At 35.9% G+C, this 27,381-nt stretch overlaps 1 protein-coding gene across 1 annotated transcript in view; it reads right to left on the minus strand.

The window, feature by feature from the left end:
• Positions 1-27,381, minus strand: part of L (zinc finger protein Lobe) — an 813,940-nt gene that overhangs the window by 645,826 nt on the left and 140,733 nt on the right. The window lies entirely within an intron of this gene.

The following is a 27,381-nucleotide window of genomic DNA, read 5'->3' on the forward strand; positions in this document are numbered from 1 at the left end:
CATTCATTATTAAATATCACAGTTGGAAGCAAAATTGGGAATTCATCTGCATAATTACTTTCCTCAAAAACTTTCAAATAATGAAAACTCTTATAGTAAATATTTATGGAACTTAAAGAGACATGGTTTTCTTGTAGCTATTCACATCCGCTAACGCAGTCCGAAGGTTTTTTTTTTTTTTTTTTTTTTTTTTGGTGGGTGGGTACTATTGGAGTTAAAATTACTGGAATAATTTTTGTGCTATTTTTCAAATATTCGATTATTCATTTTCAATATTCGAACATTCGTTCGAATAATTATTCGATATATGAATAATTGTTCAAATAATTTTTAAATAATACATTTGAATTCGGATACTTAATTATCCAAATTTTAACAATACTTTTGTTGGAGGCTACACTACTCAACAATGAGAAACATCTCGAAATACTAACTATTTTCTTAAAACGGCACCGGTAACAATATTTTACAAACACCAAAAAAAATATATATATATATATATATCACGTAAAATTTTATTTTTAAAAAATTCCATTTTGAGAAAATGTTCAAATCAAGCTGTTAGATTAAACACCTTTCACCATCTTACTAAATTATACAGTGTAGGCATCTCATTAAATTACACTCCTTCTATTTACAGTACATATTTATCATGGATTTTGAAAATCAAGTTGTTCGGAAATTCTCTGAGTAAATGTACGAAAAAGAAAAACTGGTGAATAGCAAAAAAATTACACAATATCAAATCCCATAATATTTATAGCTTTCCAAAAATAATACGGATAATAAGATCGAGACATCTTGTAACGGAACAATTTGGTGAATTTTTTTAAGGCTATCCATGGGCTAGCAACCTTTAAGAGGGCTACACCCTCTTTTAGGGAAGGGAGTTGAGAAGATCCCTGTGGTAATGAAGGATTGATTGTTGGGCTATGGGCTGTGTTATTTATTTATTAAACTTTATTATCATCATCATCATTCTGGTGGAAAGGTCTTTATGATCTTTGCGATCATAAATATATTTGCGGTTATGCGGAACATAAACAAGATATAGACATGAGCATAAATACAACAGAGTATATAATACAGAAATAAAGGTAAAAACACATTCATACATATTCATATTCACACACATGTTTACAGGATAGAAAACACATTCACATTCAGTAAGAGTAGAAAATACAATATAACGAGTGTGAGAAATTCAATACAAGAGACAATGAGCAAAGAAAGAGAAATCATAACGCATGATGAAAATGAGTGATGAGGTGAAGTGCACTTGACGCCACAACACAACATAAGTTTGTTAGCAAGACGAATGAGGTTATTTTCTGCCTAGGGTTAGCTCTAGGCTAATGGAGAAGTGGTGAACTCTGTTAGTGAATGGAATCACTGTGCATTGGACGGAAAAAAATGGGGAAGATGGACATGCAAACGATAATCTTATGAACATGCAAACGACATGCGGAAGGCAATGCGGAAAGCATGTCTTTCTAAAATGGCTAGCTTCTGGTAGTATGAGGAAGGAGCGATGATCCATGCCGGAAAACCATAAGTGAGTATGGGTCGGAGGTAAGACTTATATGTGTTGAGAACAACGGGTGCTTTGAGTCCCCAGGTTCTGCCGGTTAATCGTTTCAGGATATTTAGACGGTTATAGGCTTTAGTTTTAACATGATTAAGATGAGGCTTCCAAGTTAAATGAAGGTCGAAAATTATACCTAAGTATGTAACGGTTCGTGTGGGGATGATGGGCGTATTATAGACATGACATAACGAGAAATCTTGGAAAGAAGTGTTAGAGACTACATGTATACAGGCTTCCTGGGACGAAGGAAAACCGTTCCACGCAAGTAAGAACAGCAGGATGCAATATTTAAACCTAGTATTATTTTACAGTATTTTTCCTCCATTGTTGATTCATTATTTTATTAATCATTTGTATTAATGCAAAAGTCTTGAAACGGAAATCGAACATAAATCTTTCAATGAAAAGTCTATCAAACGAACTTTCAGGTCTCGGCAAACGAATAGATTTACATTACATGTAGTTTGAAGCCAACGTTGTAACCATATCAATCTAATAATTTGCATGAGATCAACGAAGTTCAGCAATATCGGGTCTGGTCAGTACTTAGAGAAGAGATAATCGCTAATAAAAACGAAATTCCGTTGGTAGTGTGGCGTTCATCCAGCATCATGATGAGAATTTGGGTCGTAACTGAAAGAAAGAGGATTTTTAGAGGGAGTCAGGTCACGGAAACCAGCAACAAAGGGTGACGTAACCAGTGATTTTTTTAAATTTGATTTTTTGATTGATAGTCGATTCATTGGATTTAACATCCCTCTTCAGCTCTGAGTCTGTAAGATGGGACCTACTCTTTAAAGTAGTACCCGAAACATAATTCTGGTTTGTAGCTAAAGCATGTATCCGCACCAGGAATCGAAGTCGGGACCCGACGTACAGAAAGCACACGTGTTAGTCAGTCGGCTGTGGAGGAGCATAGAATGCGTGATTTGTTCACAACACATACGCTAATTTCAAATAGCCAGCTAGTTTGTTTAAGCTCACCAGGGCTTCTTGCCAATGAGTTTTGTTTCATTTGGTTTACCGCATATAAAAAAAAAACAAAACAAGTAAACAATAAAATCTGACTATTTATGCCCATATTTGCTACCTTAAGATAAAAAACTCTTGGCGTAACAGCCCGTTGTGGGCCTAAGCCTGCTCCAGCGCCATCCGCCAGCGATTGGCTGAACTACGTCGAGCCTAGAGGTGAGCTCGTGATCAACGAACTGTTCCTAGCAGGCGCATCAGGAGCTTTCTAGACCTAGTAGCCGTCACGTCTTGTTTTCACGTGACTCCCCAGTTTGTCTCACGACGCTGGGTGGACGCCGAAAATTGGAAAGCACTGGTCGGGAATCGAGCCCGGAACAACGTAGTCGTAAGTCTAACGCGTTACCTTGAGATATCGCAAGTAAAATTAAATAATAAACTAATCTCTCAAATCACCTTCTTATAAATTGTAAGGGGAAGGCAGTACGATATTGGTTAATACATATATACAGAGTGATTTTTTTAAAAAAAACTCACGGATTTCATTTGGGTCTAGAATTTCTAACTGAAGTCCCATTTTCATGCGGTTTGTGGCAAATGATCAAGGAAGGATGGGAGATTTATGGGATTATGTTTACTGATTTAAATTCATTCGGGGTAATATCAGTCACGCTTAAAAAAACAGTAAATATTCGCCGGTATACCTTGCAATTGGAATGAGGTTTTGGATTTTTGAAGCGAAATTGCAGAATACAAATTAAGTATTACTGAGGATACAAATTAAGTGTTAGCGGTAACACCCAAAAATCCCATGTTGAATAGCTACAGTTGATTTCTTGCGACAAACGACATAGAGATTTCTTGGACGACCTATGGAGTCGATAACTGATATTCCACAGCACCCACCTGCGGAGTCCGATGCTTCCCTGTCTCAGACAAAAGCGATCCTGTTTTTTTTCCACTTTATTCACTAGCGACCATATTATGTTCCTGTCGGGAGCAGAACGTGAAGCAAATTTGTTTCTAAATGCCCTTTGCGCAGCAACAACAGATTCCGTTGTCCAAAAACTTTTAACGATAAACTCATGTTGCTCCAAAGAGTACACTATTCTCACTGTGTCCTGATTATACTCACACAGTAGCACGGAATTATACAGCGCAATTCCTAATACAACGGCCCAGTTTCTTATTTCTTATACTTATTGACCTTGGTGAGGTTTCCACGTATGAAGAAAACTCAAATCTTCACACCGCACCGCACTTGATTCCAATTGCAAGGAACATTGGCGAATATTTGCGGTTTTCCTTGAGGCGTGGCCGATATTATCCCGGATGAATTTAAACTAGTAAACATGGTTCCATACATCTCTCATCTTTTCTTGATCATTTGCCACAAACTGTATGAAAATCGGACTTCTGTTATAAATCGGACCTCTGTTAGAAATGAAATCCGTGAGTTTAAAAAAAATCACCCTGTATGATTAAAGAACTACTGTTTCTGCTTAGGAGAAATACCGCGATAAAATATGACTATTTGGGTAAATAGTCTCTGAGCTCAATAAACCACCGATTGGAACGTTGAGATAGATCTCAATAACTCCTTATGCCCTTGAGTAGCTCCAAACTCTGCGCTCTATCAAACTTAAAAGTTGCCATTTGATTACGCCTATAGAAAATACTATAAAGTTCTTGTCATAAAAGAGCAAACTTTATCACGACTTGTCTAAACTGTGTATGCTACTGTGCTGATCCCAGTCTCTGAAATAGATCGTGAAAAATAAATCTCAGAAGAAGAAAAAAAATAATGCGGTTATCATCTCTTGAGTAAGGAAACTAGAGCAGCCAGACAGCTGTGACCATCTTCCTGGTTTCTTCGGAATTCTTTCCAGACTCTATCGATCAGGGCTCAGTGTTTATTTAAATGATAGGAATCAGTTGAAACTTTATGCATCCTCCAGCGAAGTAGAATCAATGTTCAGTCTGTGCATAAAGGATTCCCATTAGGTTATACTTTTATTGCATAAGGGACACTGGGAGACACTGAGACACCGTTAATTCACATGTTTTCTATTATTTCTCCCCCTCTCTTGAGAATTCTTGTTGGTGTATTCTGATTTCCCTCTTCGTCACCTCTGAAGCCATTTTCTTTCACGTTCGTCCGAAGCAGAGCGTATTTTGGTGGGCATTAAGACCTTCGTATCGATTGGCTACAATGTATATACATTACTTCAAGACTCCCCTTCCCTTTCGCTGTCTGAGAGGTGTTATGCTGATAACTAAGGGTAAGTGTTCTGACGGAATGACCTCATAGCTATGCGTAAACTGGGTGAAAACTAATACTACCTCTTCTACGCCAAAATAAATAGTTGTGTAACGTGTATAAAATAAATATTGTCAATTTTATGATACATTATGTAGTATTTACTAACATTTTCAGATGAAAACTTCGAATATTTCTAGTTTGTACACATAAGTTTAAATCACAATAGCAGAAATCAAAAAAGACTTCTAAGATGTACTAAAGAGCAAGTCTCATGTACTGAAGACGTGAGAATGATGATGAAAGAATTGGTTAGATGAGAAAGTAAAAGAATATCGAGAAAACTCATTATAACCAGGAGTAAAAGTGGATCTGAAAAGGTAGGGGGACGCATAACGTCACGCCTTTTCCCGTGTCTATCTTTGCCCATTGTAACTTTTACGAAGTATTTGCCATAAATATTTTCTGTAAGTGGGGAGACAGAGTTCCGCCGCCGCGTTCCCCTTCATTTTTACCCTTGTACACGACATTATCCAACACTAACTCGTACGACCATGGACTCGAAACAGGGATCCTTGATGTAAGATGTAAGCGATTCTTACTGAGGCCCCAAAATCTCATCTTGGAGAAATACTTTTAGTCTGCGTTTTATCAGTAACGCTGAACTCACAAAAGGGCCTTAACTATGTCCGCGTAGCAACAAGAATGTGAAGAACCAAAACTGACTCCTTAGCTACGCTTCCCATCATATACACGTCACATTCCAACTATCTACGTATACGAATTCTCAACGTATATGCCATCATGTGTTAGAGTCACCTGGAAAACTCAAGTCCACCATACCAAATCATACTATCTGCTGCTCCCCCTCGGCAAGCCTGTGACATTGTGACGCCATCGTGCATTTTACATTAAATTTTTAAGGTTGTTTCCCCTAGTTCTTATGGCTGATTCATTTTTTTGTTTTTACCTAAACAGCTGTTTAATATTCATCTCTCAGATCTTGAAAATGAAATGAAAAATGAAATCTTTGAGTTTTACGTCCCACGGTTATGCCGGTTAGGCTAAAGGAGACGGTGATTATGAGAAATGAATGAAATGGTGGAATGAAGAAAGTGGGAGGAAACGGGAGAACCCCGAGAAAACCCACGCACACGGTGTTTGTCCACCACAAAGTTCACTTGGCGGGGGCTGGGATCGAACCCGGGACCCCAAGCACCAGAGGTGAACGCTCTACCACTTAGCCACCGCGGCCAATTCCAAGGGTGGCCAATTCCGGAACTTTTACTTTCCGGAATACGGAAAGTAAAACAGGAAAAATTCAGAATTTTGGAAAAATTCAGATTTCGAAAAAAAATCCAGAATTCGGAAAAAGTCCGGAATTTTTCTGAATTCCGGAATTTTCTCAACTCTGGATTTTTTTCCGAAATCCGGAATTATTCTGATTTGCGGAATTTTTTCAAATCCGGCATTTCCGATTCCGGAAAATTTGGCCATCCGTAGATGGAGAAGAATGGAGAGAAGTAGTTAAGTCGAGCGGAAAACGAATGAGAGTGTGTTAGAAATGGTGGGCGAGAAAAGAACGGTTTTAGATATTATTGAGAGAAGGAAAGGAAACTGATTGGAACATTGGCTAAGAAGGAACTGTATCATGAGGGACGTGCTAGAGGGTATGTTGAAAGAAAAGAGAGGGAGGGGGTAAAGGAGGCTACAATTGATGGACGATATGAGAAACAAAAAATCGTACTTGAAGACGAACACGTTAGAGGAAGGCCGCGCCGTGGAGTATGGAAGTTTCTCAGTTGCGGTAAGAGACCTACCAATAATGGCAGAGTACCTATGATGATGATGATGATGATGATGATGATAGTAGTAGTAGTAGTAGTAGTAGTAGTATCCTTAGGAAGTGTTGTGTAGATAAAGAATCTATCACCGTGGCAACGACCAGGATGTAACGTCATCAACTCGCTTGGTATTTTGACAATAAACTACTTCAAACAAACAAAATGTATGAATAAAAGTATCAATATACACTCGTCAAAGTACATATCATATTGAAGATAATATTTTGGACAAAACTTAATATTTTAAGGAGAATTTCCAAAAATAGTAAGTTGGGCATTTTAGACTCTATATACGTAAATCTAGACCAATTATTTCCTCAAACTTCTACTCTGTGTAATATAAATCTTGAAAACTCATATACAAAAATATTATTATAGAAACAAAACAATATTGTATGGCAAATAGGTATTTCATATATTTCATTAGTAGCTGTAAAGTTACCTCATTGTTCTGAAAATTACTTTAATACTTTATTTAGGTTTACAGCACGGCCAACAAGAGATGGTCTCTGACGTTTCTTACCACATGCGATGGGACATTGCAGCCCCTACTTTGATACCAGTGTTACCAACCACGCTCACTCTGTCTTATACCATTAATTAAATTGCCACTACAGTTCCACCGAAAAAAAAATGACACGCGAGTAGTGGCAATGTCACTGCGAGCTGTTAGAGACGTTCTCTTACTGGACGCACTATAACTTACAGTTAATTCATATTTGCCTCATTCAGTTTTAGTCATTATTAAAATAATACACAATTTCAGTTTTTTTAAATATACTAGATGAATGTTATAGTAGTTTTATCCTCATTTAAAAAAAAAAAAATGAACCGTTCAACATTTCTTGTTTCAGGGATGGAGAACAAGAATAATCTAAATCTCATTAGAAAACTGATTATGGATGAAGTTAAATAAGATCCAAAATATCTTTATATGATTTCTAAATTAAACTTCTTATTTTTCCTTTAATTAGTTACATTTAAAAAAGGAAGCAAATTAACCTGTCGTATTGTATCGAAATATTTAGTTGGTTTGTGAAACAACTTTGAAATTCATAATTTATTTCATAGGAGAAAAACAGAAAAATATGGCTATCTTCACAATTTCTGTTTCCTTGGGGTAAAGACATAAAGGAATGCTAAGTTCAATAAGGTAATTGAACTCATATTAAAGCATTTAAGAAGTGGGGTATGCATTCCTATGCGTTTTCCCCTCCACTCGTAACTAAAATCGATCTAAGGATTTTCTTCCACTTCAAGACTTTTTTTTTTTTTCACTTGTCCATTCTGTCTACGAACGTACAATATGACGACACAGAAGTATTGATATCCACTCTCTGTAAACAAGCCAATCACGTATATTGTTAGTTTTGGTAACAATGCAATTTTCACACTCGAAAAAAAGTTATCAAATTCTTATTTAATTCAAGTCTCTATAGTGGCGTTTCAATTTTAAATAAAAAGTACAGAATTAGTGTTGGTCAAGAATGTCATTTACAGCTCACTGAATTCACTAATCCATAGCAAGAGCATCGACTCACAGGGCCATTATTACTACATATGTAGACCAAAGTCTGCTGCAAGAAGTCCAAAATTACGTTGCACTTCTCATTACTGGCCATTTCTGCGACACAAAGATTGCACAGCTCCACGTGGACCTGAATCTACCTTATCTTTATAACATCCTCCAAGTCCAAGGCCACAAATTCTCGGACACCATTTATCACTCCACGTACGGCATTCTTCAGAGCATCGGCATTGTACCTTCTATACGTCACATTTATACCAAACCTCGGCCTCCGTAAGACCTTTTCTTGGGCATTCTTCACTTCCAGACCAAATGCCTGCCATATTCGCCGCTTTCTCTGCCATTGCTATCACCAAATTACCATCATGTAGCTAACAGCGAAGGTTCAAAGGAATATACAAATAAAAATCACATATACCACAAATAAACAAATAAAAACTATGTATATACACACACATACATAGTGTTGCCACGAGACGAGACGAGACGAGACTTCAGGCTGTCTCGTCTCGTCTCGTGCAAAGCATGTCCCGTCTCGTGTCTCGTCTCGAAAAACTGTGCTCGTCCCGTCTCGTGTCTCGTCTCGAGAGACTCTGTCCCGTCCCGTCTCGTCTCGTCTCGTTTGTCTCGTTTTGTCTCGTCTTGTCTCGTAAAAAATATAACAGTATACCATAGGAACGAAAGTAAAATGTAGCAGACTGCACTATGCTAATCAAGATACAACTAAGTTACAAGTATTACCCAGACCACACAAGACAAGAAATGTCACGGTAGCTACACCGTGAAGCCTTCACCTCTAGTGTATGTGGTAGTTAGTACCATGTCAGCTTTGTGATGGACGAACATTGAATGTGTGTGGGGACTGCGGGGCTCAGTGGTAGAGCGTTCACCTCTGGTGCTTGGGGTCGCGGGTTCGATCCCAGCCCTGCCAAGTCAACTTTGTGGTGGACAAACACCGTGTGCGTGGGTTTTCTCGGGGTTCTCCCGTTTCCTCCCACTTTCTTCATTCCACCATTTCAGTCATTACTCATCATCACTGTCTCCTTTAGCCTAACCGGCATAACCGTGGGACGTAAAACTCAAAGATTTCATTTCATTTCATTTCATTTTTCGAATGTGTGTGTTTTCTCGAAGTTGCCTAGTATCCTACCACTTTCTTCATTCCACTAATTTCCCCATCATCATCCATTCGGCCAAAGTTGCCTAAAGGTCTTAAAAATAAATTCAAATAAGCTCACAAGGCAAGGACAAATAGTTTACAAGATAATATATCTCTGCTGTTAGTTGTCTGAGGCTTCTCGACCCTGGCTTTTTTTACCATTCTGAAACATTGAAATTTGTTTCACCAGTTTCAATACACGAATATACAGCAAATTGCTCATAAGTACGTCGAAGATGAATGTCAAATAATGTTTACACGACAAGGAAAGTTCGATGTAAAGGTGTCACTATCCCCGACACTATCGTATACTATCAGCCCACTTGCTTTATAGTATATATATATAAATATATATATATATATATATATATATATATATATATATATATAGAGAGAGAGAGAGAGAGAGAGAGAGAGAGAGAGAGAGAGATGGAAATATGTGTGTATACTTTGATTTCATATATTCCAGCCTTTAGGTTTCACAGTGTTAACCTATAACAATCCAAAAACTGCTTTCCATTTTAGCATGTTTAGATTTGTTGCAATAATTTTTTTTTTGAAATGCTCGGAACCAAATAATTTTATTGAGTAATGGAAAGTATTTGATTGAAATTTTATATGTTACTGCATAGTAATCTCTACTTAAAGTGCCATCACACATCGGACGAAGGAATGCTTGGGGCCAGTCTTCACCTCCATAGTTCAAATCTGTTCCCATAACCTCGGGGTGTGTGCTACTATGTGGTGGTTGCCCCGTTTGTGTAACAAACTCATGACAGTACACCCAGATTAGCTAGTGGCTAAAAAAAAAAGTTGATTTTTGGTTCGCCATTTTGGATTAAAGTTTCTTATATTGTCGTGATCTATTCGCAATCATACAACGCACCTCTTCATACCAAGACAAGCGGTCAGCGGCGATAGACCATGGCTTGAAGGCCCCGGGTTGAGTCCTGGAAGGGTCATGTGTATGGATTATAACAGCATTTGTTTTTTCGTTGTGTCAGGGGGCGAAATCGTACGGGATAAAAGGATTTCAGTCTGAAAAAATTGGAGAGAATATCCTCCCCAGGATACTTTCATGGGAGTAAGGAATTAGTAAAAAATATAAGATATACATTTTATAGCAGGTTTAAAAATATGGTTTGGGTATCCTATTTCTTTTCTGTTAATTATGTTCTCCAATGTTCGAATTTTGATCATTCTCATGATATTTTCTGCTTTCAACGGAGTTCCATGAATATTATACCAAATGTTCTTTAAACTTATCAAGTTCGAGAGGTTTTATATGCCTGTAAGAAACAATTTCTGAAGATAATTCAGGTCCTAATGATTATTATTCACTAGGAAAGGGAAGCATTCCTCTCCTCTCAACATGGAAGCAGAGGACAATTTCGCACTCTGGTCAGATCAAACATTTCCGCGTAACAAAACGAAGGTCCCCCTGTAAAACCTCTTCACCTAAAGTGTTATTATTAGTATCATAAATTTGCTGAAAGCAAACAATTTGAAGGGTTCGTCGATAATATCTTTGCTTTCTTTGTCCTTCGCCAAACGAAGAGGTGAATTTTACAACATGACTGCTGTATAATAAGCGAGCGATTGGTAAAATGGTAAAAGTATGTTTTATGTGTATGTGTGTGTGTGTGTGTGTGAGAGAGAGAGAGAGAGAGAGAGAGAGAGAGAAAATTTTAGTTGCAAGATGACATACTTCAATTGACGTTTTCGGTTCATATAGCAAAAAGAATACCGCCACCAGAGAATAAAGACAAATGTGGTCTGTTCTGTTATCTTCCACCATCTCAGCCAGAACTTTCAACTACAGCCTGTAATGAGTGTAGACCTTACCCAGTTTTCAAATTGAATAGATGGTGGTGGTAGTTCGGTTTCTTGACCTTGTAAAAATCTTCCCTGTCTTTGATTCTGTTTGTCATCATTCCAGCCAGAAATAAAAAAAGAGAATTCATCAGTTTACAGCAAGGGGAATTGGGGACAAGACATTAAGGATGATATTCCTGGAAGCTCATGTATCACGATTGTTTCATTCAATAGACAGAGGACACTTTTCTATGAAGGCTTTTCAACATGTTTTCTCACGAAGGGGATTTTCCTTTTGCAATCTATATGACCACTGGCAATTTCAATCTTGGCCATTCCCGCCAGCGTTTTCATTTTCGAGACACGGGACGAGACGAGACATTTCACGAGACGTCCCGTCTCGTCTCGTGTCTCGTCTCGTTTTCGAGACGGGACAAGTAGTCTGTCTCGTCTCGTGTCTCGTCTAAAAGGGTTCTGTCCCGTCTCGTGTCTCGTCTCGTTTACGAGACGAGACGAGACGAGACACGAGAAATGTCTCGTCTCGTGGCAACACTACACATACATACATACATACATACATACATACATAAAAATATATTAAACAACCATACTACTCACGAACCAGCGATAGGCGGTGTTTCGCTATTAAATACAAATGCCGATACTTCATATGTCAAGCTATTTCTCATACGAGGCATGGGTATCTTGACCCGAAACTCACACTCGAAACTTGTCATAATAACCCTTTGATCTTTACTCAATTACACCCAACCTGTATTAGCAGATCAATGTCTACCATCATCCCAAGTTTGATCCAGATCGGATGAGTGCGATTGAAATCGTATGATATATATATATATATATATATATATATATATATATATATATATATATATATATATATATATATATATATATATATATATATATATAGTGTCCATGAATCTTTTTTTTTATATGCAGTATATAGAACAACCAATCAATGAAGGAAAAAATAGAGGCAAAATATTGTTCTGCAAGCCTTAACTCGAGTATAAGAAATTGGAAATCCATGCGTGCTTTCTGTGTGTCTGACCTTGGGACCAATCCAAAGTGAGAATTAAATCTGATATAATCTAGGTTGCAAAGGGATTGCGACCTTTTTTTAAGGTTCCTCTTCTTTCCTGTAAGTTGGGTTGCATAAACAGTAGATGTTAATTTTACAAACCTTCTTGAGTTGCCACTGTAAAATCTGAGAAATTATAGCTACACTATCCAAATCCTGTAATTTAGGCAGTGGTAGCTAGTAGCACTTGATACGAGATCCAATCCCCGGTAAGAGAACATTACGATGACTCAGATTTCACCATAAACTGTAGATCTACATCTGATATATCGTCGGTGCTGAAAAGGGATGTTCAACTTTAACAAACGAACAAACGTGTAAAGCTGGAGAACTAACCTAGAAGAACACAACCCAAAGAAATTCTATTATGTTAGGGTTAAAGAGTTCAACTATGCAGCAGTATCCAGGTATCTCCGCCTGTGTTTCAGGAACTCATACTAATTTTACCATCTAAGAAAAATACAGCATAAATAAAGCAAACATTCACTCTTACAAACTTAAATGTGGTTTCTTCTTCTTTTTTTTTCAATTCTACAATATTACATTCTTGGAAACAAAGAAAATCTGAATTCAACTACATACACATGTGTCGTATACTTTAATCCATTCATAATTAATTCACTACTGGAAATGTTAATCTGCTATGATGCAAAGAGTTACACGTTTTGTAAGAATTATATAAAATGAATATCTTGCATTACTAATGCTAACTCGAACAGCTAGCAGGAAGTTGTGACACCTATTGCGAAGATATCGTGTCCAGCATGACGAAAGATGCTATCGAACATGTGATATATTCAACTGAAATTCTGTGAAAACGAAAAACGTTATTTATTTGAAATCATGAACGGTGAATTTTCTTTATCAGATCGATGTTAAAATTATACTTTAAAATTCCATTTCTTTTAGTACAACTTTGCAGTTCATTTACATTCTCAGACACAAATAATTTCTATATTGTGTTAACTCTTTCCTTTTTTAAGTATTTCTTAATTAATAAACACAGATCGTTCCTTTCTCCGCATTTCTAAAGATCACCTTATATGACGTCAACCTAGACATATTGCATTTCATCAGTCTGCCTTCGATTCATTGAACTAGGAATTCAATGACCGATGCCTTGTAACAAAATCACAGGAAACACGTCGCCAGAGAGAGTTAATGGACGACGACTAGGTGCTCTCTGCGACACTTGTTTTGGCCGCCTAGACTTTACCCGTATTGAAAGGGGTATCGCATTTTAAGTTGCGCATTCTTTTGCAGACGGCACTAAGATTTAGTTATATGGAAGCGTATGTATTCCATGTTATTTTGCCTGATAAGTTTATATCGTATCTGTTACCTCAACGTCAAGTTTATACGAAACTGTCTGGCCGTCCATAGCCCAGACTCCTTATCCCAGATGATAGACTTTAATATACCAATAGGAACATCAATAGAAGATTGCAGATTGATCTAGGCAAGTGCGGTATAGACTTGCAGTTATCTTAAGTTCATTCTTTCTCTTTCATTTTCTTACATCACAAAATGTCTCCAATTGAAAAGTATTCTATTTCAGTTGTTGAACAACCCAGTTCATGATCCCGTTACCTTGAGCCTAAAGATTGCAGTTTACAAAATTCTAGGATGAACTTGTCAGTTCTAAATCTCCAACTTTTAATTTTACTTTTGTTACATTGAAAAAATGAAATGAAATCTTTAAGTTTTACGTCCTACGATTGTGCTGGCTAGGCTAAAGAAGAAGATGATGATGAGAAATGAATGAAATGGTGGAATGAAGCAAGTGGGAGGAAACGGGGAAATCCCTAGGAAACTCACGCACACGGCGTTTGTCCACCAGAAAGCTTAATTGGAGCGAGCTGGGATCGACCCAAGGGCCCCATGCACCAAAGGTGAACGCTCTACTACCGAGCCACCTCAAACCCCCTTTTGTTACATTCAGCTACAAGAACTGATCAGTATAACAATAGAGTAAATTTATGGAACATCTTGGTTCTACGTAGAAGTGCGGTGATTTCACGATATTTTAAATTTTTATTTGAAGTTTAATTCCGTTTTAAGTTACATATAACTTTATAATTTTGTAAATTAATAATATAAATTGTTTAGAGTTGATTTAGACTCTCACTTCTTTGTTTTTAATGCGGCAATATCTGTAGTAAAATAAAGAGAATGTGACATATTGGATTTGTGGTAGAACGCCTACTGATTTGTAGGCTCTCAGGACATATAGAACTTGTCACTGAACTGTCAAGAAGCACAACAATTTTTATTTATACGTTGCAAATAAGATACCATTTCTTGAAGTCCCTCGTGTCTATGTGGCTAGCGCGCTCGCCGTTGGCGTGGAAGAGTCGAGTTCAATTCCCGGAATGACCTACTGCGATTCGATTTCCACGTTTCATACAGCCTCGGTGTTAGAAAAGAAACCGAACTTCTAACGAACCAAGTCATTTTCCCGCTTAAAGAATTAAGTACATTCAATTCCTTCACAAACTAAACCCATGAATTAATTACCATTTCATACCACTCGAAAAACATAATTTAGCAATATGTACAATGAAATATCCATATTAAAAAAATCTGGCCACACGTAACTATTTTGCTCATTGGCTACAGCTGGTAGCAGGAAACTTAAATAATGTACAGAATATGAGATTCGAACTCAGGAAACTGTAACAACCAAAGAAATAGAGTATATTCAATCATTGAGCTGCGCAACCAATGTATAAATTTCAACTTGTGTAAATTGTTTCCTATGCGTATTGACATTACTCCCAAGCATTGTTTACTATTTAATGACATCCACTAAATTCAATTAGATTGATGTATCGCTTCGCGAAGTTTTCAAATACACACACACACACACACACACACACACACACACATACACAACAGTAACAAAAAGAACAAAATCATGTAGTAGTAACTTCCAGTAAGAAAGAGTGATGTGAATATGAGTAATTGGAGAGATATTTTCTTACTTTTCGAGACGTAATGAATTAAGAGATGGATCTATCTTTCTCTCCCCCATCAAACTCCCCTCATCCCAGTCAATGCGTCAATCAGATTGAGAGTTCCTTTGCAGAGAGCGGAACTACTGGGATGGCTTCTTCTTTGCCTCCCTTCACAATCACAAAAGAAAAGTTCTAATTCAAATGAGCGGGAGATAGTTTTCCCCTCTTTCCGTTGGCTTTCGTTCCATGAGAGAGACCTTTCTAGCATAGAGCGAGAGAAAAAAAAAAAGAGGAAAAAGAAGACTTCTTGGGAAAAGTGCGTCGTGACGCAAAGAACTGGAAAGAAGTAACAAGAATATTTTGTAAAAAAGAAGAAAAAAAGAAATAGGAAAGAAGAATCAGGGTTGCAAGTCCGAAAATAGGGAAGAATGGGGTAATAGACAGTGTATCCAACTTATTTAATTATCCTTTCATATCTTTATAATAAGAACAACAATGCATGTATACGTAGATTACAGTGGTGGTAGGGGGAACTCTACCATATATTATCTTGAAGCAGGAGGGTAATCATGCAGCATTACCCCACTAAATAAGTTTAATATATTGTACATATGGAACATAGCGGAGAAGTACAAGCAGAAGTAAGTAACAAACACAAATTAAATTATTCACAAATCTTTCTAGAATTATTTAACTTCACTTATTTTCGTCTATTGTCGTTATCTGGCTGGAAATTAGCTTTGGGGTAACAGAACTCGAGCCTTTACGAGTTTCATATGTCAAAATTCTCGCGTTAGTTTCGATTTGATTTGTACAAGAAGACGACTCATTTCATTAAGTTCATTTGATCAAATCGTCTTCGAGGGAAAGCAAGTCATTAATACACAAGAATAGAATAAAAATAGAAAATAAAGGCCAAAATCATACATAAGATATATACAATATATACTTGCACTTTATTAGTCTTAAAATTTCCAAATCATTAAAGTTGTCAGATAATGTGTCACATTTAATGAATTAACAACATTGGTGACACAAAACACATTTACATTGTATTGAATAAGGAAACCATTTAATTTAATTTTATGATGCAAACTATCAAAGTAAAAGATATATACCGTACTGATATAGTGAAAAAGAACAATGCTAAAAATGTGTTACTTATTTTCTAATAATAAATAATAATAATAATAATAATAATAATAATAATAATAATAATAATAATAATAATAATAATAATAATAATAATAATAATAAATAAAATGAAGAAAACTGTTTATTCCAGTAACTTAATCAATGGCAACAATTCGACGTTACTTCAGCGTTTTTGTTTTAAGATTTTATGTGAAAGTTACATTCATTATCTAGTGTTCTCCAAATGGGATTTTACTTGCCTTCATTCATTTTTGTATTATTAAAAATATGTAACGATTGCTGCTGGCATCCATAAATAGAACTTTCTGATCGTTCATGGTACACAGTTGAGCAAATCTAACAAAATTATTTATATGACCTACATACTGTGTATATATTAAACATTCAGAAAGAGTTTCATTCCAGAGTATTGAATTATAATTAATGCTGCTACGAGACGAGACGAGACGAGACAACCGTATTTCTCGTGTCATCTCGTAAATTCTTAAAGTCTCGTACCGTTTCGATTCTTGAAGAATTCTTTCTCGTTTCGACTAGAAACGTTCCTCGTTTTACTTTGTACATATATGTTAAAGAAAATATATGTCCATGTCCTGACTTTAGTCTTAATTTCATCTAGAAGTTATGAGAATCCCTCCACGTCACGAGAATCGAACGAAGGGTGTAGTATAATAACATATCAACCATCGCATATTGTGTAATGACTTGCATATTTTTAAACGCTGATAAATGCTGTTCATTACGTTCGTACTTAACCAATTTCTCGTTTTTATACTGTAAATCATATGACACTAAAACAGTTTTTTAAGACCTAGTGTTGCTCACGAGACTCGAGACATTTCTCGTTTTGTCTCGATTTTCGTTTCGAATTTGAAAATGTTACTCCAGTCTCGTTTTTACCATTTTTTTAACCCTTTTCTTGGCAAGGAGACTTGTGTTGCTCAGAAAAAATACTGGATGCGACTTCCGCGCCATTATAAAATAATAGATAATTTACATGCATGTGCACTAAATGTTACATGTTTTATTTAGACAAGGCTGTGATGTAATGTATCCCATATGATACATTGCCAAAATAGGTAGTCAAAGAACGAAAAATGTTTAAAAAAAATATGTATCCCAAAGGATACATTGTCAAGAAAAGGGTTAAAGCAGGGTAGGTTTAGCAAAGACTCTTAATAAGGATAAGAACCGAACTAATACATTTGATTGAAATATTTAAGAATTACTAGTAGATATAGTGTAAATGGGTTACTCAGCTAAAATTAATTTCTTTGTAATTTAGTGAAGAGTTATGTAGATGCAGATAATCATTCACATGCACATACCTGGCTGTTTAATTACTGTGTTTGTATAGATAGGCTTCTAAGGTAATAGAAATATTACTTATGTGTACCTCAGAAATTATCGTATAAGGAGATGCATAATTACTAGGATACCGAGCGGCGAATGTGAAGAGAGAAGGAAAGAGAGAGATATAACTGAGTCACAGAAAGAAAAAAAACAACAGAGAGAGAGAGAAAGATGGAGAGACAAGGAAGATTGTGATGCTGAGGTCTTGAGAGGAACCCATTGCGCGGGAGGAAAAAGACAGATGAAGGGAGAAAGGGAGAAGAAGCGCTTGACGAGAAGGAAGTTTTGCATTGCAAATTCCAGCCACACGCCTTACCCGGGGGGATCTTGGAGAAAACATTGGGTATCCCCGACTCGGCTGGCTCATTGGAAAATAATTAGATAAATTCCGCACCCCAGTCACATGCAAGAAGCGTAATTACTGCTCCAGAGGCTCTGGCCCCGCCGAAGGATGAAGTGATATGCATAGCAAAGTGTCTGCTCTCTCTCTCATCAGGAGATGGCACACACGCAGCTATTCCGCCTCAAGGAATGGAGGTGACATTAGTACACAAGACTTAAAGAAGTAGCTCTACTACCACAAAAGAATAAGGAGAAAATTAAGCTTCTTCGGCCGTTGTAATTCAAAGGGACAAAAGGATGATAGACTAACATTGATTTCTTCCAGGAGTTTCTTATAAGACTAAGCTTTGGACAATCTGAGCTCAATTTTAGGTAACAAATAGCTTAAGTCATGCTGTACTTTAGTTGCTAGCATTAAGAACAACAAGAAGTTTCTGGTTACGACTGAAATCAATTATGAATTTATCTCAAGAAATGCGATATACGTATTATAATATTATTGCCTAACAATAAACAGCATCTTGTTGATCACATATCCACCATATCTTTCATATTATTTTCAGGGTTGCGGGAATAGACTCTGAGAGTTTCAAGCATACATGATACATTCCGTTTTATTACATCATGTAATTTCAATTTTACCATCCTGAAAAACCAATTCAAATAAACATTGAATATTTTGCAATTAGTCAGGTTGATGGAAGTGATCCATTCAGTTGATCCCAAGATGTGGACAATCAAAAATCGGTTCCCAATATATTTCCATTGCAGTAATTATGGATCCTTGTTAGATAGACTACCTGCAGAGCTTTTGAGTAGATTAGTATAATAATCAGGATGCAAACTACTAATCTGTCCGTGGAATAAACACTAAAATGAAACTATATAACTTTCTACTCAGTAAATCTTGAATAGCTCTATTTTCAAATATTCATTTAATTTCAAGTAAAATGATATATTTAAACCTACAGTAAAAATAAGTAAATAAACCAAACTTCTTCACGTGGTGCTTTCGTTATGATCAAGATCTGCCTATAGTGGTCGAAATAAAACAATTACAATCGGTAGTCCATATTAGGTCTGGTTTTCTGCAAAGCATATCGATACTGTGTACTGACATTGGCAAAAAAAGTACTGGTAGTTATAAGTAAAAGTAAAATAATAACGGTTGCTAATTATGGTATTTGTGTAAAAGTAAAGTAATAACGGTTGCTAATTATGGTATTTGTGTAAAAGTAAAGTAATAACTGATGCTAGTGTGAAAGTAAAGTTATAATGGCCGATAAATAATTACGGCATTAGTGTTAAAGTAATTACAACTGATAGTTATGGCAGTGTAAAAGTAAAGTAAAAACGACTGATAATTATGGCATCACTGTAAAAAATAAAGTAATAACAGCTAATAATTAAGACATTATTATTAAAGTAAAGTAATAACTTCTGATAACTATGGCATCGATGTAAGAGTAAGGTAATAATGGCAGATTATTATGGCATTAGAGCTAAAGTAAAGTAATAATGACTGACAATTATGGCATTTAGTGTTAAAGTAAAGTAATTACAATGGATACTTATGGCATTAGTGTGAAAGTAAAGTAATTACAATGGACACTTATGGAATTAGTGTAAAAGTAAAGTAATAACGGCCGATAATAATGGTATCGTTGTAAGAGTAAAGCAATAATGGCAGATAATTATTGCATTAGTGTTAAAATAATAACGGCAAAAAATTATGGCATTAGTATAAAAGGAAAGTAGTAACAGCTAAAAGTTATGACATTAATGTTAAAGTAATGTAATAACAGCTGATAATTTTGGCATCGTTGTAAGAGTAAAGTAATAACGGCAGATAATTATAGCATTAACGTCAAAGTAAAGCAATAACGGCAGACAATTATGACATTAGTGTAAAAACAAAGTAATCACGGCTGATATTTATGACACCGTTGTAAGACTAAAATATTAACGGCAGATAATTATGGCATTAGTGTTAAAGTAAAGTATTAACGCCAGACAATTATGGTATTAATGTAAAAGTAAACAATTAACGGTTGCTGGTTACAGCAATAGACTGAAAAAACATTTATACTGAGAAAATTAATTGTCCCAACATTTCTAAAAGTATGTTTACAACATCTAAAATTATAAGTTTCTAAGATGAGTTACTTTCACACTAGTACGATAATTCTATCAAATAATTTAAAACTGTTCGTCATTGTACAAATAGTGTTATGGATCTGAAGTTATATAGGATAATACTGCACATACTGAATCTTACCTATGTTACCTTCACTGCTATATTCTAAGGTAAACTACTGCTATTATACAAATGGAAAATTTAATGAGATAACAAACATACAAATTTTACTATTTTTTATTTTTAAAAATATTGTATAATATACAGGTTAATTCTTATTCTTATAATATACAAACGTAGACCAATTTTACTTAGATCCTTTTTTTTGTTTTAGTATTATGCTGTCTAAACGAGTTTAGACTAATTTCTATGCTTATTGGTGAACAAACAAAGCTCTGAGTACTGTGAATCAAGCATGCTCCGTCAACTCTGAACACAAGACCTTCATCAACTATTCTACCTTCCTCCCTACTTCTATAAGCTTATCAAAACTCAACGGCGTTGTGGTGCGTGAACAATTAACAATCTTCAGACTGGACGCTGTCTTAAACACTCCAGCCAGAAGGGTTGGGTTGCATTTTTAAAAATAAAAGTTCGTTCTTGTTGCGGACCGAGGGTGGAAAATATCACACAAGAAGAAGTTTCAACGCATGCTTATTATAAGATTCGTTTACTTCCTGCATCTCTATACAGCCAGTCTATCTACTGTTTGCTATTTCCTTGGCGTTTCCATCTCATCCCACGAATCCAGGTTTCTCCTCTCCTATCTTGCACGGAACGTTAAACAGAGATGAGAGAGAAGAAAGGAAGGAAGTACCCTGTGTAAGTCTTGTGTGAAGCGTTGCTGTGGTACGTATATAAAGCGTCTTACACCATTTCTTTCGCCAAAGTTTCTTACCTTCTCCCACATAAAGGTTTCATCAGGCAGCGACCTAATCGGTGTCCCGACAAGGCCCCGGCCAGACCCCGCGAATTACAGCTAATCCAGGCTCCGTGGCTCATGAAGCTTTCAGACGGAAGAAGGTCTGAGAAGCAAGAGATTAAGCATTCTTAATGCAAAACCCGTGTAGCCGCAGGATTCTCAAAAACCAGAAGCTTTCTTTTTTCCCTTATTTTTCCTCTCTCTCATTGACTTGACTTCACTTTCCCTGGGATTTGTTTGACTGACAAAAAAAAAAAGTATTCCCGTATCTCCTTCACCTTTTTACGCAAAGACAAAAATCACTAGGGAGTAGTGTATGGAAATTAGAAACCAGACGACGCTCTGAAAAGTACGCACAGTAGAAAGTTGCTGGTCACACATTCCTATGGGGAAATAGTGATCTGAACCTTCAACTAATCCCAAGTGAATGCTGGACAGTGGACACTTCAGATCACTGGATTCTTGATGTTATAGATTTTCTTTCCAAAGTTAAATTAAACTTAGTAGCGAGATTATCAAATTTGTTTCATATTGCCATAATTCTGCCTCCAGATAACTTATTGCTTGATGAAACTTGTACTGAATAACCATAACTAGACTGAAACCAGATTTTATTTTCTTGGCAATTTGTGATTCTTTACATAGGCCCGGCCATTGATTTCGCATATAATAGCAGAATTTATCCGCATGGTCAGCTTATAAAATAATACTAACTTTAGTGGAAACATGTTCTGGATTCAAATATCAGCACTATAGCCTGCCAAGAATGACTTGATCCATGGATCAATTGGAATTATAGCTACCAGTAAATCTACTATAAGAAACTATAATGTCACATAGCTAATTGAGGAAAACAATCGCTAGATAGAATCTATTCTTAATCAACTGTTGTAAGCAGGTGCCAATTCAATACTGTGTTAGTTTGTAACTTTGTGCAATATCATTGTCTAAGGTAAGTCATTGCTGTGGAGCTATAGAACGTTCACAGATCACCAGAAGGAAATACTGTAGCATTAAGAAAGTATAACTTTCTTTGTCACTAGCATTAATTTATATAATTAAAGCCTTATTTGATTTGACACTATTAGATCTTAATTGATAAATTGATATTTTAGTTCTACAACTGAAACTTGGTTTAATTAACTTCTACGTTAGTTACGGATATCACGCTATAAGGGACATGTAACCACACAGGTATCACGATATAAGGGATATGTAACCACAATGGTGTAAGCAAGGAGAGGCTGGCCCGGTTCAAACCTCCCCCCTAATACAATGATATCGAAAATGGATTCTGCTTGTATACAGTGTGTTCCATTTGTGATCCCCGATGTTATAGTTCTCTTCTATATTTTATTGCAAAAGAAGAAGAAGTATGGTTTGATAATACTGAATACAATTTACATATATTTACATATGAATGGGTGAAAAACAAAACGGTATAAATGCATAAATCTTGTTTCCGAGAAAAACAAGTTTAAGCTTGATTGATCCTGTAAGATTCTTAAGAAAAGTGCAGTAAACAATTATATTTGTGGCAATAACATTATTCTATTTAGCTTTCTTTTCCACACTAATTCCCTAGTGTTTAGATGTCTCTATGAACTTAGCTGAATTTTGACAAAAATGTTACACTGAAATGGTTTGCAATCACCCATTCATATATATATATATATATATATATATATATATATATATATATATATATATACAGGGGCGGATCCAGGATATGATCAAGGGAGGGGCTAAACCATATTTTGCCGTTTTATCCAGTGTAAAGCAGGATTGAAGCCCATTTTATCCAGTGTATGCCTGAGCCTCAAGGGGGGGCTATAGCCCCTATAGCCCTCCCCTTGGATCCGCCACTGTATATATATATATATTAAATATTATGTATATAACACGACATAAAACAGCGAAAGGTTGTTGGAGCGCCGGCGTTCTATTTTGTGTTCTTCTTATTTGTCATCCCTGTAATATGCTGACATTGGTTCTGGCGAATGCTGTAGGCCTATTAAGCCGACGGTGTAATGTAGTATCGCTATTATTGGATATCCAAATACTTCTATCGAATTTGGATTCTACGAAGAGAAAGATGGTATGTAAGATATAACTTGAAACTCAGAAATAGTCCGAATCATCAACAATAACCTGTCCCCAACGCCCGAGCAAATGTGATTATTCCAGTGGTAGAACTCAGCAGTCAACCAAAGAAATTGTCCAGTGCATGGGTACCTTTGTCGACGCTTTGGGCTATTATTCTCAAAGGTGATTGTCTAACGGACGGAATAAATGGTGATTCAAAATGTCCGGGGAATATAGAAGATGTGTCAGGACTTACCAATCAAGTATGTATCATAGTTGTACTTAGCAATATGTCAGTCTGTGTCACCCTGAAGCAGAATCAAACCTCTGTGACTCACAACCACTGTCTCTACGGTTTTTAATGATATAGGTCTACCGATAGTAAGTGCACCGATTTTCATTATTTTGTTTAAAAAGAGTACCTTCCCAGTGGTCCCAGATAAACTTCTTTAGGATCCGATGGTAATCTCCAGAGCTAGTCTATGAAACACTTCAGCTTATTGTGAGTTAATTACGGCAAAATAACGTTCTTATAGGCAACCACACGTTCCTTAGTGTGGTTATGGTTGCATAATAGTACAGGGTTTGTAATGCAAAGTTCCGGAACACTTTCATAGTACATTATACTGTCTCTATTACGAGTATTTTAAACATGTGGGTTACGTGTAAAGTCGGTTAAGATTTTTTTTTAAAAAGTGTTATAACTATCATACACAAGTTTCAATTGCTTCGAACAAATAGTTACATTGTGACAGCAAGTTTGATTCACGATACTCCAACCAGTCCACTGAAACACGGTAGTGGATCTGATTGTTTGGGAGTGAGTCTATGTTGGGTCAATATTATTACTATGGTTCGAGTTACACTTTAAACAGTAGATCCATGTCTCATCTAGCCTTAGTATTGACTTCACTGACACTATACTACTCCAAACAAGAAACAAGAAACAAGTTCAATGAATGTGATTCAACTTAGCTAATATAACCACCGATTTGACTACGAGTATATGCTTTTAAATAGTAGTGATAGTTCTTAAAAGAGTTATATCAGTAAAAATTACAATTGTATCGCTACAAACTGAGGGAAGAAAATTTCTTCAATGTCCTATTTCTAGAGGACATCATGTAGGTTTTCTTTTTTTATTGTAACTCTGAAGCAGGGTTCCCAACTTGTTAATTTGTCGCCCCCTTCGTAAAATCCTAAGATTTTCCGGATCCCTTCTTACCCAGATAAACACAAAATGTCACACGTATAGCGTCTGTGAACTTTGCTACAGCTAAGTTATAAATGGTCATTCCAAGTAGTGCTTTGTTAACAATATCAGCTTCCTTCTTCCAAATAGCTTGTGCCCCTCTTGCTCAGTCTTATGCCTCCTAGGGGGCGCCCCCCAGGTTCAAACCCACTGCTCTAAAGCATACTACAAAACAATTCGCTGAAAACGAAATCTTGTTTTTCATTATTTGGTGCTATATACGTTGAATATTATTGCATATTTTAAAACACATTTGTGAAATCCTCGTTTGTTAGAAGATTTGATTGCTTTTAAAAATTGCTTCATTAGTACAAAAGCAATGTCTTTTATGGAATTCCTTATATTAGCCTTATTCATTTAATAAGTCTTTGTGACATAATGAAAAAAATACAATAAAACATAGACCTAATTGAATCTAATAGGTAAATGCTTTTAGCATTTTCAGTTTTCTTTCTGAGTAAAGAAGAAATTTTAGAGTTAAGGTATTGATATCTTTCTGAAGTGCGCATAACTGCTTCAGCTCGGAAAGTCTAAAGAGAACTTAAAAAACAAGAAAGAAAGTGAAAAAAGAATAACTTAGGATGTAATAACACACAGGTGGAAACAAAGAATGAAATAAGCCGAAGTGAAAGACAGTGAAAAGTAGACGAGGAATAGAAACTCCTTTGAGACACGAGAAAGCTGAAGGAAACGTTTCGCTATGATAGTGCCTTCTTTTCTCTCTCTCTCTTTTTCTCTCTGTATCATTCTTTTTCTCCCCTCTCTCCCAAGGAGAAAATGATGCAAAATTGAAGGCGGTTGAAAATGGAAAAGTCATCGTATTTCACTTGCTTTCCATTTATCCACAAGAAACCTCATTGTATTATGCAGCCCAATTTTTACTTTTCTTTCTTTCTTTCTCTTTATACTCACTCGTTTCACTCTTTTCTTTCTTTCTCTCAGAGAAAGTTGTCATTCTGCTGCTTTCATATCTCAACTTTTTCTCACCCACTTGAACTCTAGTAAGAAAAAAAAAAAAAAGTATTCCCCAAATTTTAGACATCGAGTTACATTTGTGGAGACTAAAAAAGGACTGTTGCATTCATATAGCATTGCACAAAATGCTCGAACTGAAATGTGTCTATATATGAAAGGTATTTTCTGATTAAAACTTAGGTAAATAACATGTAGTATGGAAACATGATGAGGCCATTTCTTGACGTTCCACATTTATGCTCCACGGTTAAGGTAGACGGTGATGATGATAAATAAACGAAATAGTGGAATGAAGAAAGTGGGAGGAAATGGGACAACCACGAGAAAACTCACGTATACGTTGTTTGTCTACCACAAAGCTCATTTGGTGCGAGCCAGGATCTGTGACACCACAGCTATTTGTCATTTGTTACATAAAATTCCAAATGATTGAAAAAACAAGAAACAATACTTCATATTATTTTGTTTGTGATTTTCATTTATACAAGATTGACATATATCGCAACTTCTTAATAATTTTTAAAGACGAAAAGTTCACTAAAACAAGAATTACCCTCACTACTTTTTTTTTATTTGGTAACACGGACTGTTATTTTGTAACCACCTGTTAAGATTAAATATATCTTGCAAAAAAAAAAAAAAATAGAATTCTCTCAAAAATCTAGTGACTGAAGTGAACAGTACACGGAATAAGACTAACACCTATTTATTATACTGCCATCTAGGAGTGGCCCTTCTAGATGTCAATCACATCTCCATCCAATGAGGGAGGAGGGGGTACTTTGTGCCTACTAACTTAAAATAGAAATTTATGAGACTCATTAAAGTTCAATTTGCACCACCGTAAGGTATATGCTTTAGCTAAACATGTTGAGCGATAACGTTTTTTTCTTTTTTTTTGCAATTTTGAAGAAACAATTAGAAAAGTAATTACAAAAAAAAAATATTTACCGTGGCGGGCACAAAGTACCCCCCTCCCCCGTTGGTAGTGCAAGGGTTAAAAACTCTTAATGAACATGGTTTGAATATTGCATGAGTAATACGATGCATAAATGTTTAAAAACATATATTTGTTGGGTTTAGAAAAAACCGGAGATTGTACACAAAAATTATGATAATATCGAAACAATCTTAATTTCTGTCTCCCATGCATATGCTAACTACACATCAAACGGTATTTTTTTCGCTAACATTATCTTACGAAATGTGTTAGTATCTCACAGTTCTATACCCTGGAAACTAATAACAACAAAGAATGGGCATTTGTTTAAACATCGTTTTCTAGATCACAAAATTTTCAACATAGAATAAAAAAAAAATATATTTCACACATTTTTGCCACTTTACAACTATGAAGGATTTTCAATCAAATATTTGTGAATATTATAGCAGTTTATACTTATACAATTCATTATATTTTATGGACAAAGGTTAAAAACATTTTATCATTAAATTTTATTGACAAGGATTTAAATCTAGCCTTTGTAGTTTATAGTCAAAGCATAATATGCCAAAAAGCTTTTCTGTGGCATATGGTTGGTTCTGGATATACATAAGGATAGTATTTGTTAAAAAACACTTACAAGAGGTCTTCACATGCAATAATTTCGCTCTGAGGATTCATGACTGCTCTCTCTTTTCCCCTCTCTCTGTACGTGGCAATAATACGACTCGAGGGGATTACGTTCTGTATTCGCTTGCAGTTGACATGACATGACAGCTCAGCTCAACTACCAACACTGGCTGCTGCATTTGCTTCCTACTTTTCTTATATACTGTTTACTACATCATACACACATATATGTATGAATTAGCTTATCATAATGCGGAGGCGGATCTCGATGATAAAATCTAAGCTCCTATTTCCATCATAAGAAACATGAAGTGGTTAAATAGAAATCTTGAATGCCCTAAAATTTCAGAACAAACTTACTC

Source organism: Thermobia domestica, chromosome 1 (genome assembly GCF_964235325.1).
Source record: "Thermobia domestica chromosome 1, izTheDome1.hap1.1, whole genome shotgun sequence".
NCBI classification, from domain to species: Eukaryota; Metazoa; Arthropoda; class Insecta; order Zygentoma; family Lepismatidae; genus Thermobia; species Thermobia domestica.